This window comes from Macaca mulatta, chromosome 7 (genome assembly GCF_049350105.2).
Source record: "Macaca mulatta isolate MMU2019108-1 chromosome 7, T2T-MMU8v2.0, whole genome shotgun sequence".
NCBI lineage: Eukaryota > Metazoa > Chordata > Mammalia > Primates > Cercopithecidae > Macaca > Macaca mulatta.
Genome location: NC_133412.1, coordinates 155,702,716 through 155,715,078, shown reverse-complemented (window position 1 = coordinate 155,715,078; position 12,363 = coordinate 155,702,716).

Sequence of the window (12,363 nt, the reverse complement as noted above, 5' to 3'; positions counted from 1 at the left end):
TGCTAGGCACACAGTACACAATTCATAATTGTTGAACTCGAATTTGAATCAGTATTTAGGTTAATGGTCTGTAACCCTATTCTACACTCTGGCTTGGCAACAAGAAGGGGTTTTTATTCCATGCCCATGACCCCTAAAGTTTTCTGGATGGTTGGAGATGAGAAGGAGAAAACATAAACATTTTCTTTGGGCAAGGTTTTCTCAATTTTCCTGTTTTGGGATAATAAAGCATGAGTTTTAATTAAGTTTGTAGGCTTACCATCTGCGAGCATCTGGAGTTTCATTCTGTTGCAGTGTTGAAGCAAGTGCATCAATTCCAATTCTGAAAGTGTAGAATGTGTAGAACAAATAGCAGTGTAATGGACAGCAGTAACTTTATTTTCCTTAAGGTCACTTTTAATTCTGTCTTTGAGTCTACACAAGAATTTGTATTGCCTTTCAAAGTCATTTGTATCCTATGGTGACACGCACAAAAGTTCATAATAAAACTATTTATCCTTTTTCTCTTTTAATGACTTGCTAAATTTGAGATTTTATGTTCTTAGCTAACCGCTTTTAAACTACATTTTCTTGAGACCACAGTTTTTCTAATGGATAAGACAAAAGCATTCATTTTGTTTACAAAGACAGTAGGGTTTTTTTAAGGTTTTGCTATTAGAAGTAATTCTAAAGTTTGCTATTTTCCTAAATGAAAGTTTGGAAAACAGAAAGTTCTGGTTGTAACAACATTTTCAAAATGATAGGATCATTTTTTATTTATAAGGTTAAATAAAGTGATGCCTAGACCATTTTAAGGTTATAAAGAAGGAAAACAATATCAACTGATGCTAAATCATCCAGAGTATGGTCTTAAAATTATGACAGAAAAATACCATTATTAATATGTAATTGAATTATCAGCTTTAGATGGCATATGTTGTTGGAAATGCATTTAATTTAGTCTTTTGTTATAATTATTGTCAAGAGCATTGATCAAATAACATATATTTCTGCAACTGGAGACGATGTGATATTGTGGAAAAGCATAACCACTAGACCTAAGGCTTAGCTCCAAAGAAATATCGATAATTTACATGTACTTTCAGATAGAAGAATTTTAACAGCCTATAAACTAGCAGTCTTCTGTTAGTTAAATGGAAATTTACATTTAAAATATAAACTGGTGTCCTGAGATTTAAAAAAGCAACATTTTTTTTTTTTTTTTTTTTTTTTTTTGAGACGGAGTCTCGCTCTGTCGCCCAGGCTGGAGTGCAGTGGCCGGATCTCAGCTCACTGCAAGCTCCGCCTCCCGGGTTTGAGCCATTCTCCTGCCTCAGCCTCCCGAGTAGCTGGGACTACAGGCGCCCGCCACCTCACCCGGCTAGTTTTTTGTATTTTTTTAGTAGAGACGGGGTTTCACCGTGTTCGCCAGGATGGTCTCGATCTCCCGACCTCGTGATCCGCCCGTCTCGGCCTCCCAAAGTGCTGGGATTACAGGCTTGAGCCACCGCGCCCGGCTAAAAAAGCATTATTAAGGAAAAGTATAGTATACGTTTTAGTTATCTATTGCTGTGCATAAAACTACCCCAAAATTTCTTAAACCAGCAGCTATTTTATCATATACTATAATTTCTGAGAGATAGAATTTTGCAAAGGAGTCAGCTGAATTTTTTTTTTTTCTTTTTTTACGTGACCTTAACTGAGTCAGTTTGTGATAATCAGCTGACAGATGGCCTGGTCTGAAAAAATCTTAAACTGCTTTATTTACGTCTTTTGCCTTACTGGTGATGACTAGAAAATAGTCAACCAGAGTGCCTACCCAGGCTTCTTCTGCTGGCTTAGGATTCCTCACAGTGTGGCAGTCTCAAGATAATCAGATGTATGGAGGGGCTCAGGGTTCCAATGAATTGTTTTTCAACAGATCTGGACAAAGGCTGCGAAGCTTTTCACGACTTAGCCTTAAAAGTCTCAGAATGTTGCATGCTCTTAATTTTATTCATTTCCACTAACACTAAAGTAGACATTGCACCTCAGTGAGAGAAATAACAAAGCATTTATGTCCACCTTTAATCTAACAATATACAGACAAAATAGTCTATATTTCATGACTGTACAAATTAACATATTTTAACACATTGGATATGCTGAATAACCAGCATTCAGATTAAAAAAACAGAACATGGCTGGGCATGGTGGCTCAAGCCTGTAATCCCAGCACTTTGGGAGGCCGAGACGGGCGGATCACGAGGTCAGGAGATCGAGACCATCCTGGCTAACACGGTGAAACCCCGTCTCTACTAAAAAATACAAAAAACTAGCCGGGCGAGGTGGCGGGCGCCTGTAGTCCCAGCTACTCGGGAGGCTGAGGCAGGAAAATGGCGTGAACCCGGGAGGCGGAGCTTGCAGTGAGCTGAGATCCGGCCACTGCACTCCAGCCTGGGCGGCAGAGCGAGACTCCGTCTCAAAAAAACAAACAAACAAAAAAGAACATTACCAGAACTCTAGAACCTCCACTTTATTCTCTCCCTGTTCAGTTATTAACCACTCCCTGAAGAAAAACCAGTATCCTAATTTCTAAAAGCTTAAATTAGTTATTGTGCTTTATAGTAATGGAGTCAGATATCTATCTTGTTTTGAGTCTAGCTTCTTTTGTCCACATTGTATCTGTGAGAATTCATCTGTATTGCTGAGTATAGTTTCAGTGTTTATTTTCATTGCTATAAAGTATTCTACTGTGAGAATTGTAGGGGAGGCAAAACTTTATCTCTACCCTCTTAGGGTTCTAGCTGGTCTTGAGAATTAAATTTTTAAAAAGATAGAATAGCAGGAAAAAAAATTACAACTCAAGTTTTACATGACCCCAGAGATGTATTAAGGAAATGGAGACCCAAAGAATTGGCAAACCCCTAATGCTTTTATATTAGGTTGACAGAAGAGAGACCACTCTGGAAAAGTAACAAAATCATTTACAAAGCTACAGAAATGTAAGAATTATTTTTAAAAGGTGTCTTCATATAGAATTCTCTTGGCTATGACCCCTCACTACAGAGCGTTTCTTTTCTCCTGGTACAGGGAGTATATCTTTCACATGGGAGATTTATCTCCAATTTTTGGAAGCAAAGAGGAGTTTGAAATGTCTTTCTTGCATCTGTTGTTTCTTGAGTCTGCTTAGATCAAAATAATCCTCATACTAAAGTAGCAAACTTTGGGGAACATATTCTTCCACCCTTCAGAATAGAACAAAATTTGTTTATCCATTCCATTTCAGGGCACATAGATATTTAAATAGTTTCTAGTTTTGGCTATGTCTTAAAAATATAGAAGTCTTCTCATTTGTAGGCTTTTTTTTTTTCTAGATATAAGAAACGATTTTTCCACAATATCACATGGAACAATAGAAGTGTTTTTTATATAGAAAAAAAGAGGTACAGAGACTACTGATAATTTTCTGGTAACATATATTCTATACATATTTGTTGGAGATGTTGAAAATTCATAACAGCCCCAATAAATAATTTTTAAGGAGAAAGACACCCTCATCCCCAGAAAAAGTTACTTTGAGGTATCACTATTTCTTTTTCTTAATAAACTTTTTATTGTGAATATTTAAGATTTACAATATGATGTTATGGGATACACATAGACAGTAAAAAGATCACTATACTGAAACAAATTAAAATATTTCTCATCTCTCATAGTTACCATTGTTTTGTTTCCGTAGAAAGAGCAGCTTAAATCTACTCGTTCAGCATAAATCCAAAATGCTGTATAATTTTATTACCTATAGTCCTCATGTTATTATATCTCTAGACTTGTTCATCCTACATATCCTATATCTTGTTCATCCTATATAGTTGCTACTTTGTATCCTCTGACCCTATTTCCTCCTCACTTCCTCCTCAAACCCTTGCTAACCACTGTTTCGTTCTGTGTATTTGTATATTGGAATTTCTTTTAGTTTCCACATATAAGCAAGATCATGCTACCCAAAGAATTATAAATCATGCTACTGTAAAAACACATGCACACATATGTATATTGCAGCACTATTTACAATAGCAAAGACTAGGAACCAACCCAAATGCCCATCAATGATAGACTGGATAAAGAAAATGTGGCACATAGGCACCATGGGATACTATGCAATTGTGAAAAAGGATGAGTTCATGTCCTTTGCAGGGACATGGAAGAAGCTGGAAGCCATCATTCTCAGCACACTAACACAGGAACAGAAAACCAAACACTGCATATTTTCACTCATAAGTGGGAGTTGAACAATGAGAACACATGGACACAGGGAGAGGAATATCACACACTGGGGCCTACTGGGGGGTGGGGGTCAAGGGGAGGGAGAGCATTATGACAAATACCTAATGCATGCAGGGCTTAAAACCTAGATGATGGGTGGATAGGTGCAGGAAACCACCATGGCACATGTATACCTATGTAAAAAACCTGCACATTCTGCACGTGTATCTTAGCACTTAAAAAAAGATTATGCAATACTGCAATATTTTTCCTTCTATGTCTGGCTTATTTCACTTAATTTTTTTCAACTTTTATGTTCAAGCATACATGTGCAGGATGTGCAGGTTTGTTACCTAGGTAAACACGTGCCATGGTGGTTTGCTGCACAGATCATCCCACCACGTGAGTACTAAGTCAAGCATCCATTAGCTATTTTCCTGAAGTTCAATCTCCCGCTCTGACAGGCCCCAGTGTGTGTTGTTCCCCCACCATTTGTCCACGTGATCTCATCATTCAACTTCCACTTATAAGTGAGAACATGTGGTGTTTAGTTTTCTGTTCCTGTGTTAGCCTGCTGAGGATAACCACTTACAGCTTCACCCATGTCCTCCCTGCAAAAGACATGATCTCGTTCCATCTTATGGCTGCATAGTATTCCATGGTGTATATGTACTACATTTTCTATATCAGGTCTATCATTGACGGGCATTTAGGTTGATTCCATGTCTTTATTACTGGGAGTAGTGCTGCAATGAACATACATGGGCATAGGTCTTTACAATATAATAATTTATATTCTTTGGGTATATACCCAGTAATGGGATTGCTGGGTCAAATGGTATTTCCGCTTCTAGGTCTTTGAGGAATCATCATACTGTCTTCCACAATGGTTGAACTAATTTACACTCCCATGAACCATGTGAAAATGTTCATTTTTCTCTACAACCTCACCAGCATCTGTTGTTGTTGTTGTTGTTTTTTTACTTTTTAATAATCACCAGTCTGACTAGCATGAGATGGTATCTCATTGTGGTGTTGATTTGCATTTCTCTAATGATCAGTGATGTTGAGCTTTTTTACATGTTTGCTGGCTGCATGTATGTCATCTTTTGAGAATGTCTGTTCATGTCCTTTGCCCACTTTTTTAAGGTTTTTTTTTTTTTCTTGCAAATTTGTTTAAGTTCCTTGTAGACTCTGGATATTAGACCTCTGTCAGATGGATAGATTGCAAAAATTTTCTCCCATTCTGTAGATTCTCTATTCACTCTGATGACAGTTTCTTCTGCTGTGCAGAAGCTCTTTAGTTTAGTTAAATCGCAATTGTCAATTTTTACTTTTGTCGCAATTGCTTTTCCCATTTTTATCATAACATCTTTGCCCATACCTGTGCCCTGAATGGTATTGCCTAGATCTTATTCTATGGTTTTTATAGTTTTTAGTTTTACGTTTAAGTCTTTAATCCATCTTGAGTCAATTTTTGTATAAGGTGTAAGGAAGGGGTCCAGTTTCAATTTTCTGCATGTGGCTAGCCAGCACTCCCAGCACCATTTATTAAATAGTGAGTCCTTTCCTCACTGTTTGTTTTTTGTCTGGTTTGTCGAAGATGAGATGGTTGTAGGTGTACAGCCATATTTCTGAGTTCTCTATTCTGTTCCATTGGTCTATGTGTCTGTTCTTGTATCAGTACCATGCTGTTTTGGATACTATAACTTTGTAGTACATTGATTGAAGTCGGGTAGCATAATGCCTACAGCTTTGTTATTTTTGTTTAAGATTGTCTTGGCTATTTGGGCTTTTTGGGTTCCATATGAATTTTAAAATAGTTTTTTTTCTAATTCTGTAAAGAATCTCAAGAGTAGTTCAATGGGAATAACACTGAATTTTTAAGTTACTGTGGCCAATATGTCCATTTTTTGGTATTGATTTTTCCTATCCATGAGCATGGAATGTTTTTCCATTTGTTTGTGTCCTCTCTGATTTCTTTGAGCAGTGGTTTGTAGCTCTCCTTGAAGAGGTTCTTCACTTCTCTTGTTAGCTATATTTCTAGGTATTTTATTATTTTTGCAGCAATTGTGAATGGGGTTCATTCATGATTTGGCTCTCTGCTTGCCTCTTGTTTGTCTGTAGGAATGCTAGCATTTTTGCACATTGATTTTGCATCCTGAGTCTTTGTTGAAGTTGTTTATCAGCTTAAGAAGCTTTTGTGCTGAGACAATGAGGTTTTCTAGATCAGGATCATGTCATCTGCAAACAAAGATAATTTGACTTCCTCTTTTTTTATTTGAATGCACTTTACTTCTTTCTCTTGCCTGATTGCTCTGGTCATAACTTCCAATGCTATATTGAGAAGGGGTGGTGACAGAGGGCATCCTTAACTTATACTGTTTTTCAAGGGAAATACTTTCAGCTGTTGCCTATTCAGTATGATATTGTCTGTGGGTTTGCCATATATGGTTCTTTTTATTTTGAGATATATTCCTTCAATACCCAGTTTATTGAGAGGTTTTTAACATGAAGAGACGTTGAATCGTATTGAAGGCCTTTTTCTGCATCTATTGAGATAATCATGTGGTTTTGTCTTTAGTTCTGTTTATGTGATGAGTTACATTTATTGATTTGCATATGTTGAACCAGCCTTGCATTTGGGGATGAAGCCATCTTGATTGTGGTGGATAAGCTTTTTTATGTGCTTATCTAGTTTGCCAGTATTTTGTTGAGGATTCTTGCATCAATGTTCAACAAGGAAAATTCGCCTGAAGTTTTTTTTCTTTTTTGTTATATCTCTGCCAGGTTTTGGTATCAGGATGCTGCTGGCCTCATAGAACGAGTTAAGGAGGAGTCCCTTCTTTTCGATCAATTGGAATAGTTTCAGCAGAAATGATACTAGGTCTTCTTTGTACCTCTGACATAATTCAGCTGTGAATCTATCTTGTCCTGAGCTCTTTTTGGTTGGAGGCTATTTATTACTGCCTCAATTTCAGAACTAATTATTGGCCTATTCAGGGATTCAATTTCTTCCTTATTCAGTCTTAGGAGGGTATATGTTTCAACGAATTTATCAATTTCTTCACATTTTTTAGTTTCCGTGCATAGAGGTGTTTATTGTATTCTCTGATGGTTGTTTGTATTTCTGTGGGGTCAGTGGTGATATACCTCTTATTATTTCTGACTGTGTCTATTTTATTCTTCTCTCTTTCCTTTTTTATTAGTCTAACTAGTAGTCCATTTTATTAATTAAAAAAACAACTCCTATTTGTTGATCATTTGAAGGGCATTTTATATCTCTATCTTCTTCAGTTCAGCTATGATCTGGTTATTTGTTGTCTTTTGCTGTCTTTGGGATTTGCTTGCTCTTGGTTCTCTAGTTCTCATTGTTGAGATGTTAGGTTGTTAACTTGAGTTATTTCCAGCTTTTTGATGTGGGCATTTAGTTCTATAAATTTATATCTTAACACTGCTTTAACTGTGATATGGTTTGGCTGTGTCCCCACCCAAATCTCACCTTGATTTGTAGTTCCCATAATCCCTATGTATCATGGGAGGGACCAAGTGGGAGGCAACTGAAATATGGGGGCAGTTAGCCTCATGCTGTTCTCATAATAGTGAGTGAGTTCTCAGGAGATCTGATGGTTTTATAAGGGGCTTGTCCGCCTTTGCTTGGCACTTCTTCCTGATGCCATGTGAAGAAGGATGTGTTTGCTTCACCTTCACCTTCCACCATGATTGTAAGTTTCCTGAGGCTTCTCCAGCCACGCTGAACTGTGAGTCAATTAAACCTCTTTCCTCTACAAATTATCCAGTCTCAGGTATGTACTTATTAGCAGTGCAAGAATGAACTAATACAAGCTGCAAACCAGAGATTCTGGTGCATTGTCTCTTTATTCTCATTAGTTTTAAAGAACCTCTTGATTTCTACCTTAATTTCCTTATTTACCCAAGAGTCATTCAGGAGCAGGTTGTTCATTTTTCATGTAGTTGTGCAGTTTTGAGTGAATTTCTTAATCTTGAGTTCTAATTTGATTGCTCTGTGGTCTGAGTGATTGTTTGTTATAATTTCAGTTCTTTTACTTTTATTGAGAACTGTTTTACTTCTGATTATGTGATCAATTTTAGAGTAAATACTGTGTGCCAGTGAGAAGAATGTATATTCTGTTGTTTTGGGGTAGAGAGTTCTGTAGATACCTATCTGGTCCATTTGATCCAAAACTGAGTTCAGGTCCTTTATATCTTTATTAATTTTCTGTCCCAATAATCTAACATTGTCAATGGGGTCTTACAGTCTTTCACTACTATTGTGTGGGAGTATAAGTTTCTTTGTAGGTCCCTAAGAACTTGCTTTATGAATCTGGGTACTCCAGGATTGGGTGCACATATATTTAGAATAGTGAGCTCTCCTCGTTGAACTGAGCCCTTTACCATTATGTAATGTCCCTTTTTGTCTTTTTTGATCTTTGTTGCCTTAAACTCTATTTGATCAGAAACTATTTGCAATCCCTGCTTTTTGGTTTTCCATTTGTTTGGGTAAATTTTCCTCCATCTCCTTATTTTGAACCTGCGTGTGTCTGCATGTAAGGTAAGTCTCTTGAAGACAGCATACCAATAGGTCTTGGCTCATTATCCAGCTTGCCATTCTGTGTCTTTTAATTGGGGCATTTAGCCCATTTACATTTAAGGATATTATTATTATGTGTGAATTTGGTCCTGTCATCATGATATTAGCTGGTCATTTTGCAGATTTGTTTATATGGTTACTTGATAGTGTCACTGGTCTGCATACTTCTGTTTATTTTTGTTGTGGTTGGTAACATTTTTTCCTTTCCATATTTAGTATCTCCTTCAGGAGCTCTAGCAAGGAAGGCCTGGTGGTAATGAATTTCCTCAGCATTTGCTTGTCTAAAAAGAATCTTATTTCTCTTTCACTTATAAAGTTTAGTTTGGCTGGATATGAAATTCTGGCTTGCATATTCTTTTATTTAAGAATGTTAAATATTGGCCCCCAATCTCTTCTAGCTTGTAGGGATTCCATTGAGAGGTCTGCTGTTAGACTGATGGGTTTTCCTTTGTAAGTAACCTGGCCTTTCTGGTCTGCCCTTAATTTTTTTTTTTTTTTCATTTTAACCCTGGAGAATCTGATGATTTTGTGTTTGGGGTTGATCTTCTCCTGGAGCATCTTACTGGGGTTCTCTGCAATTTCTGAATTTGAATGTTGGCCTGTCTTGGTAGATTGGGGAAGTTTTCTGGAATGATATCCTGAAGTATGTTTTCCAACTTGGTTTCATTGTCTCTATATTTTTTGGGTACCCCATTCAAACATAGGTTCAGTCTCTTTACATAATCTTATATTTCTCAGAGATTTTGTTCATTCCTTTTCATTCCCTGTACTCCATTCGTGTCTGCCTGTTTTATGTCAGAAAGATAGTCTACAAGCCTGAGATTGTTTTCTCTGATTGGTTTATTCTGCTATTAAGACTTGTAATTGCATTGTAATGTTCTTGTGTTATGTTTTTTAGCTCCATCAAGTCGGTTACATTCCTCTCTAAGCCAGTTATTCTGGTTATCAGCTTCTGTATTGTTTCATCATGTTTCTTAGTTTCTTTGCATTAGGTTACAACATGGTCCTTTAGCTCTAGGAAGTTCATTATTAACCACCTTCTGAAGCCTACTTCTGTCAATTCAGATATCCCGGCCTCAGTCCAGTTTGATAGTTTGCTTCACCATTAGCTATCAATCGGTAAAGTATGCTAACTGGTAGACCACATTCTCTAAATACATTTTACAGAAATATATAATGTACAGTTTTAATTAATAATTGCTTTGACACTTGATAGTTGTTTCTTAGGATTCTGCATTTTCTCATTTTACTATTTATACACTATATTTAGAGCAAGTTGATTATAATTTTGTTCTTTTTCATCAATCAACTTTGTACTTATGATAATTTCTATTATGTCTGAAGTTAGTCTTTTTATTCACATCATATCCTGACTGACATTTTTCTGACCACATGCCAAGAACAAAAAGAAGAAAGAATTGGTTTTAAGACTCTAACAGGATAAGTTCCTAAGACTTTAAAATGCCTAGATGAACAAAGAAAATCTGCAGAAGAAATAAATTTGTCAAAAGCTTTTATATAATGGAATATTGACAACTATGTGTAAGTTAAAATTTTTAAAGGGGTTCAGATAGTGTTTGTTATATATTTGTTTGTTGCTTAATAATATTTTCATTCTTGATTTTTTTTTTTTTTTTTTTTTGAGACACGGTCTTTCTCTGTCTCCCAAGTTAGAGTGCAGTAGCACAATCCTGGCTCACTGTAGCATTGACCATCCAGGCTCGAAAAATCCTCCATACTCAGCTTCCCACGTAGATGGAACTACAGGTACACACCACCACAGTCAAGTAATTTTTGTATGTTTCATAGAGACAGGATATTGTCATCTTGCCCAGGTCACAAACTCCTGAGCTGAGGGATCCTCCTGCCTCAGCCTCCCAAATTGCTGAGATTACAGGTGTGAGCCACCATCCCCATTTTGATTTTAAAACCTTTAAAAGCTATCTTTATCACAACAGCTGTGACTGACTTTATCACTATTCATAGATCGAATATCTGGAATTTGGAGACTCCCTTGTTCACTATTCTTGACTGGAAATTGAACCAGCAGCCCTTGTGGATGTGACTGCCTATGCAAAGACAAATGTAAGGCCTCACCATATTTATTCAATTCTCTTTTACAGTCAGAACATCCCTGCACATAGTTTGTATTGACTCCACTTTTTTGGCACATCTATTGGTTGAATCTGAAGGGTATATTACAAGGATCACAAATGATGCAGAAAAAGACAAACTGGGGGAGAGAGGTTTCATTGAGCAAAATGACTGGATTTCAGCCAAGCCAATCCCTCATGGACATCAATGTACATGAGAATGACTGAAGTCAAGTATGAAAATTGTTCCCTATGGCTCATTACCCTCGCGTGGTCATGTCACCCTTTTAGGTCAAGTTCTATAGCAAGGCCAAAATTTCCAAAATGTCGAAGGCAAAGTTGTTGCCATAAAACTCATTAAAATAGAAAGCCTCATTATTAAAGAGATGTTTTATGTAATAAATGCCAACTTATAAACCCTGAAACAACCAGTGACAGCAAATTTTTAGCACAGCTTAGTGATTCTCAGACTGAAGTTTGAATTTTAGTCCTGAGCCTGACTATTGTTTAATGGATTATGCTACATTTCTGAGAGCAGGGCCACAGGGTGTGTGTGTGTGTGTGTGTGTGTGTGTGTGTGTGTGTGTTCAAACATATTTTGGGGTTCAGACAAGTCAGATAATTTTGCTAAGTGTTTATCATGTTATGTTTTACCTTTATTAAAAACAATAATTATTGGGCAGACCAAGGTTTTCTTTTCTTTTAACATAATAATTTGGACCTACTTTCCTATTTTGTCACAGTTTTCAGTTTAGTTTATCAGTCTATTTCTGTGGATTTACAAAGTTAGATGTTTATTACTTTAATTGTATTGCACATATTCACTTTTACTGTTTTGGTGAACATAAAAATATCCCTGTTGTTACAGGGTTCCTCCCACATTACTCAACTACAACTTCTTAACCAATATTTGATAGAATGGTGAAAGAATGCATGCCTGAGGTTATAGTGCAAGTGGCCAAACAGAAGGCAGAGAGACTGTGTGACTACAAAGAAGTACAAGGCAGGGACAGCTTATCAATTGTTCCCTAGGCTACCAGTCTAGGGTAATATCTAAAAATGCATTTTCATTATGTTGGCAATGGTTGAGTGTGTACATGTGTATGTGTGTGCATATATGTACATAAAATGATACAATAATTCAGTTAGCTTAATTCAATAACTTTTACATTGTCAGGAAATAAATAAGAGATAAAACTCATTAACAAGATTTTCCAGGGAGATTATTTTAATGACTTAATTTTTAATAGTTTTACTTTAGTTTGTGGTCAATCAAATGCTGTAGACAACTTAGATTTCTCTAACAGATTTCCTTGGAGGAAATCATGGCACCACAGAGTCATACAAAAAGATAAGGATTGTGGCAGTGACTGCTAGATGTTAACAGGAGCTTTCTTTCTAAAGGCACGGGGGAATAACAATATTGAACTT